The following is a 6,941-nucleotide window of genomic DNA, read 5'->3' on the forward strand; positions in this document are numbered from 1 at the left end:
TATATAGATATGCCCCAATTGTCTTATATGCATGTGGCCAGTTATGTCCCCCAGTCATGGAGCCTCGTGTGCGTCAGGCGATAATAAATACCGTAATATTTGTAACCTTTGTGTAGCGTGTAGTTATTGGCGATAGTTAGTTCAGTAAGGCGCATGCAGCTAGTGTAAACATCAAATGTTTTGCATGTGGTGGCTTGGGTCATATAGCGAAGCACTGCAAAACACACAGGACAGAAAGCCCAATCAGGTGCTTCAGGTGTGGGAACAAGGAATTGCCCTTGTGCAAGTAATTGCAAAGTGTCCAGTGATGGGATTCAGGTAGCAAATTGTGCAGTGGGGTCTAGTCAGCTTGGCCATAAAGGGGTTACCTCTCGGCAGCATCACCAGCTGCTGAGGGGTCGGAGTGGCCAAGCTAGAGTAGGCAACATTTGACACCCCTGTACTATTTGTTACACAGTGTCCATGTTGTGTGTTTTTGTTACACCTACTGTGCACCCTGGTCCCTGATAACCCTTTCCCTACCTTGATTAACCCCTGATGGTAACCCCTGCCACACCCCCCCCCCCCCTCCTCACTGTACACTTGCAGGGTATTTAACCCCTGCATTGCTGTACAGTTCTGCTGATATTATCCCCATTGTTAATCCTTTGTGTTTGTGGTCGGCTTACACCCCTGTAAGACCACCGTTAACCCTCTGCGTACCCCATAGGGATAGTATAGAACTAGATGTGTGAACTGTATAGATAGTTTATGGGTGGAATTTGGGAACGTGTAGTGTAGTTTAGGATTATATGTGTAGTGCTGTATATTTACTGTATATCGTGTGCGTCAGGCGATAATAAATACCGTAATATTTGTACCCTTTGTGTAGCGTGTACTTGTTAGCGGTAGTGAGTTAGTAAGGCGCATGCAGCTAGTGTAGTGATTAGTGTAGAGTATAGCAAAGGTAAAGTATTGTTATATAAAGGCATAAATAGGCTGAGTCATCACTAGACGGCTCCTCCTATTTATGAATATTAATTTATCAATATTTGCATAAATATTGGTAATTAATATTCCCCCTTTACAGCTTGCCAAACCGCACTTAATTTTCTCATGTTGGAAGATGCGTTTAGCTCTGTCTGCCACAATCCTTGCTTCACGGTCCCATTCATGTGCGCTCCCCAACCTTGCTTGCTCGTGTCGGTTGTGATTACAAGTTGATTCGTCTGCCGCTAATTCCAATCCCCGAGACAGATTTTCCCGTCTGACCCACCATGCCAGAGAGGCCTTTACTGGAGGAATGCTTACTCTTTTGATCAAAGACACCTGCCTTCTGTCCCAGGACTGTAACAGGAAAGCCTGAAGAACTCTCGGAGTGGGCTTGTGACCACTTTACCGACAAATTGGTAGATGTCATGAGGCCCAGAATTGCCATGATTTGACTGATTGGGGCTCTGTTCAATTACTGGAACTTTAACCATTAATCTTCTGAATCAAATTTTCCTGGTTCTGTAAGGGGAGAAAAGATGACATCTGACGAGAATCCAGAAGAACCCCTAAAAATATCCTCCTCTGTTCGGGAAGATTTGACTTCTGAAAATGTATTATCCAACCCAAAACTGAAAGATTGTCTAATACTGTCTTCAAGTTGAACCAACAGGTTCTTCTCCAAGTAGGGTACTAATAAAATTCCTGCCAGATGGAAGAACTTCGATACATCTAAAGATTTTCAGTACAGAGCCCAGACCGAAAGGAAGCATCTGAAATTGAAAATGAAGCAACCTCCCCTGAAACCATACCATCATTCTCAAATATTTTTGGTAATCCACGTGAATTGGTACATGGCAATAGGCATCTGAGAAGTCTATAGTCACCATGAGGCAGTCCCTTGACAGCAAATTGATTACAGATTTCACTCTCTCCATTTTGAATCTCTTGTATACAATGTACCTGTTCAGATTTCTGAGATTTATTATAGAAATTATTATAGAAACAGTTTGGCTTCTTGACCAGGAAGATCGAGGACCTCCGCAGGGACCTGCACAAATGCTTCCTTTTGCAGCAACAGAGATATTTGCTGCTCCAATGCTTCCTGGCATTCTCCTATCAATCTTGTATTTACAACATACCTGTAGGGAGGGATTTCTGAAAACTCTGATCGCTACGGTGATGGTGGAGAGCACACAAGGAGAGGCTCTAATTTTTTTCCAGGCCAATCCGAACTGCTTCAGCCTCCCCCACAGGACTTCTGTCATTGGGAGGAAGGACGGGCAGACTTGTCAGGGTTGAACAGGAAACCTCTACTTTTCCCTTTAGCAGACTGCCAGGAAGAACTGTATTCTTTTTTCTTTTGGTCAAATCTAGGGGCAAAAGGAGAGTCTTTGGTGAAAGAATTTTGATTCCTTAGGAAACCCCCTTTTCCTGTCTGAGGCTTTTTTTTTTTTGAATATCGTCCAGTGCAGTACCAAATACACGATCGTCCTCACAAGGAAGAGAACATAATCTATACTTAGATGAAGTATCCCCTGACCAAGATCTCAACGAGATCACTCTGTGGGAAGCGTTAGATAATGCTGCAGTTCTTGCTGACAGTTTAATGATGTCCACTGAGGCGTCCGCAAGAACATTAGAGGCCTGCTTCAATACAGGGATGGAAGCAAGGATATCCTCACTGGGAGTACTTGATTTAATGTGCTCCTCAAGTTGGCTCAACCATAAAGACAGGGTCCTTTCTGTGTAAGTGGCTGAGATCTCAGGTCTTAACGTAGCCGTAGATGACTCCCAGGCTTTTTTTAAGGAGAGAGTCACAATTTTTATCCATCGGGTCCTTCAGTAGACCCAGATCTTCAAACAGTAGAGAGGACTTTTTGGAGATCCTTGCTACCGGAACATCAACTTTTGGAGGTTTATCCCAAGAACTGTAATCCTCTTCAGAAAAAGGATACTTCCTCTTAAACATCTTAGATGCAGCTTGCCTTTTTCGGGATCTTTCCACTCATTCAGTATAAGTGTCTTAATATTACTATGAACAGGAAAAAAAACTTATTTTCCTGTCCGTCATCCCAGGAACATTTGGTCCTAAACAGAAAGAGGCTCTTTGGATTCTTCCAAATTTATCGTAGCTCTGATAGTTTTTAACAGGGATTCCGTATCCTCAATGGAACAAAGCGGACATCCCGAGACCTTCTCCGAGACAATAGAGTCCGTATCAGAATAAATTTCTCCTTCATCAATATCAGAAGCCTGCTCCTCCAGTATAATAGCTTTAGAAGTGGAGTCTTTACGAGAAACGGCAGATAGCTTTGCTGCACCAACTTCCTCTTTAATCATGACTCTTCAGCTCTCTACTAGAGAAGGAGTTTCTTCAGAGACCACTTTGTTAATACATTTTGAGCATAGTGACTTTTTGGAAGAAGCAGAGAGCCCTTTTTTACACAAAGAACATTTCCTCTTCTGGGATGGCTCCCCCTTCATGCTCTCCCTACCCTATATAAAACATAAGCAAGAGGAGGGGAGCCGATTAGAAAAAAATTGAGAGCTTAAAAAAATTAGAGAGCCTTCAACCAAGAAGAGGAGCAACCAAGAATCCCCTGTGTATTGAAAGGGAGGAAGGATACAACATCAAACTCTGAGAGGAGGCTTACCGGGCAGGAGGAGTCAGTGGCATTGTGTGTGGGTTCATTCTCCACCTGTAAAGACATTCTCCAGAGAGGAAGACACGCTCCACCGTAGAAGAAACGCTTATGCACCGGCGTTCTCCCTTATCTTCCACTTCCTAGATAGGCTTAAGGACGTTGGTGCCACCTAACCCCGACGCCTGCGTCATGCCGTAATCACAATGCAACGCGCCGGAGACTGCAGGAGCACTCCCTGCTTAAGGGAACACCCCCAGCCACTGCACCATAAAGTTCCCGACCTGGGAACAAGGAGAGAAGCCTGGGCTAGCCAGCACACGCTGGACTTATACCAAGAGGAGGGAAGAGCGATCCACCTTGCTCCACGACCCCCCCTCTTGCAGCGGCCATCCAGAAGAACCAGGAAAACAAATGTAAAGGCCCTGCGCTCCACCACCTGCCTTGAAAGGGACAGGAAACAACTGGAGAAGGCAAGAGGGAGGGGGCCTTTTATTGGCTCATCTCACAGTTGTTTCCTGTCCCTGGAAAGGCGGGGTTCCCTCCAGGTGGTCCGTTGGAGGCGTGAGGAAAACACAAATAAAAAAAAAAAAACACAATTCTGGCATTAAAAAAACATTTTTTTTTTGCTAAATACAAACTTATGTAAAAGAAACGTTTTGCAGCATTGCAAAAACCATAACTTTTTACATTTTCTTTTGACAGAGCTGTGCGAGAGCTTGATTTTTCTAGTTTTGTAGAATAACTTGTAGTTTTCATTGGTACAATTTTGTGGTAAGTAAGACATTTTAATGTGTGTTTTGGGTGGTGGATGAGCAAAATACTGCAATTCTGGCAGATTTGCATATATATTTTTACTTTGTTCATTGTGTGGGATAAAAACATGTTACTTGTTTCATTCAGGTCACTATGGACGCAAATATGTTTTTTTTTTACCATTTAAATACTTTCAGCAAAAAGGTAGATTTTATTCTTGATAAAACTTTAAATCTTATTGTATCACTTTCCAGTCCCACGTGTAGACTATGATTGCTTCCAGATTGAGTTGTACTATGTAGTACAGTGTATTATGCAGTCAGAGACAGACAAATGATTTATAATGCTGTGTGACCCTAAGGGACCTGGAATCTACAGAATTATACTGACAATGCTGTGGATGATCGCCACCTCTAATTGGGTGTGAAAGTCTTTCAATAAGGGTTCATTCACACAGCAGTGTGTGTTTTGCAGAACACGGACACCGGCAATGTGCGTTCCGAATATCGCCGGCACTATAATAGAATATCCCTAATCTTGTCCGCAATTGCGAAAAAGAATAGGACATGTTATATTTTTTTCGGGAACGGAAATGCGGACTCAGAAGTGCGGGTCCACATTTCCGGATCCGGGCATCACATAGTGCGGAACAGAATTGCGGAAGTGTGAATGGACCCTTACCTGTACTCACATAGTGTGTGGCCCCATAAAAAATTGAATGGGTCCGCAATTCCGTTCCGCAAAATGCAGAACAGAATTGCGGACGTGTGAATGGACCCTTACCTGTACTCACATAGAAGAAAAATTCTTATTGTTAATGTGCTGCAGTACAACTGGCCATGTCCAAATGCAACTGAAGCCATCTGGTCAAATATTCATACCTTCTATAAACATTACAGACTAGACGTGCCGTCTAATCAGGACTTGGCCTTCAGGCGGTGGTCCCTCCTGAGCTTACTGATTTAGTATATGTGGTACTGCCAGAAGACATGCTCAACAACTACAATTTGTCCTACTGGTAGTTGGCTTTTCAGGGGTCCATCATGATAGCACCCATATATCCTCTCTCTGGAGTTATCTTATGGTCAATAAATCTGTTGCATCCATTCTGTGTAGTAATTGGAAAAACTATGGATATTGGGAAGGCCCTTTTAACCTCTCTGTTTTCCTGTCCCTGCAGAGGTCAAGGGGGGGATCCGTCTGTGGTGCAGCTCATGATGGACTCCTTGAAATCTAATTTCTGGCAGAACTAAGGGTACCTTTACACTAGTGTTTATTGGATTAGATAGGCTGTTCCAGTAGAGACCAGCCTGCCAGGGTTCACCACTTCTGGTCTAGCCAAATACTACCATTCAGTGGTGGACACCCTTGACTATAATAGGATTCAGCAGGAATTCGGACGGTTTCCAGCGTGAGTGCCAGGTTTCGGCTAGACAAAAACCAGTAAATGCTGTTGTTTTTTTTTACCAGCAGAAAGACGTCATTTTTGCCGGACACCTGGCAGATCCCATTATAGTGAATAGGAATCTGGGGGGCCATGGCAGTGTCCAGCTATGACAGATATAGCAATTCCAGTAATCTGCTCTTCTGCCAGAACAGACCATCGGATGTACAGAATGCAAATGAGTATGTAGCCCAACTGATGTCAAACCTGTTGGAATCACATTACATAACGCTACAAGCACAATGATATGCATAAAAGCCTAGTGCGTCTCATTATCCATCACCAGCCAAGGGTTTCACAGACATTGCCAGGATTATCAAGCTCCATTTTTATAATAAAATACTCTTAAGCTACATGCACAAAACAGTGAAATACATGCACAAAACAGACCCCTCCCCAGCCCTGCGGAAGGAAGCATACTTATCTGCTCCGAACCTCCACTGCAGCGCTTCGGTCGTCATGTGTCAACATCCGGTTGGATGTCCGCAGCGTCATATTGCTTAAGGGGGGAGCGTCACTGCTGTGGGCAATGATTGACTGCAGTGGCTGTCTAACCTGATGTTCACACATGGGCCTGGAGCACTGCAATGGCGGCGGGGTGCAGGTAAGCATGTTTCCCTCGGCAGGTCTGCCCAAAAGGCCCCCAAAGATGAAAGACTCTTAATTTTTTTTTCCCATTTAATATGGTACAAAATTCTGGTGCATTTTGATTAGTAAATCTTCCTTAGGGCCTCATCCACTAAACATAGATACTGGCCAACGCTTTCCACGTTTTACGGAACAGTACGTCCTGCCCTCTTTAGAACTTGTTAGACAAGAATAGGACCCATTCTATATTTTTGCAGGGCCACGAACAGACAGAGGCAGACAGCACATGGAGTGTTGATCACACCTTTTGCGGACCCATTGAAGTAAATGGGTCTGCATCTGACCCACAAAAAAAAAAATGCAGATCGGATGTAGACCAAAACCACGGTCGTGTGCATACGCACTTGTGGGGTCATTTATCAAACTGGTGTAAAGTAGAACTGGCTTAGGTGCCCATAGCAACCAATCAGATTCCACCTTTCATTTTCCAAAGGAGCTGTAAAAATGAAAGGTGGAATCTGCTTGGTTGCTATGGGCAA

Source organism: Bufo gargarizans, chromosome 1 (assembly GCF_014858855.1).
Source record: "Bufo gargarizans isolate SCDJY-AF-19 chromosome 1, ASM1485885v1, whole genome shotgun sequence".
Taxonomy (NCBI): Eukaryota; Metazoa; Chordata; class Amphibia; order Anura; family Bufonidae; genus Bufo; species Bufo gargarizans.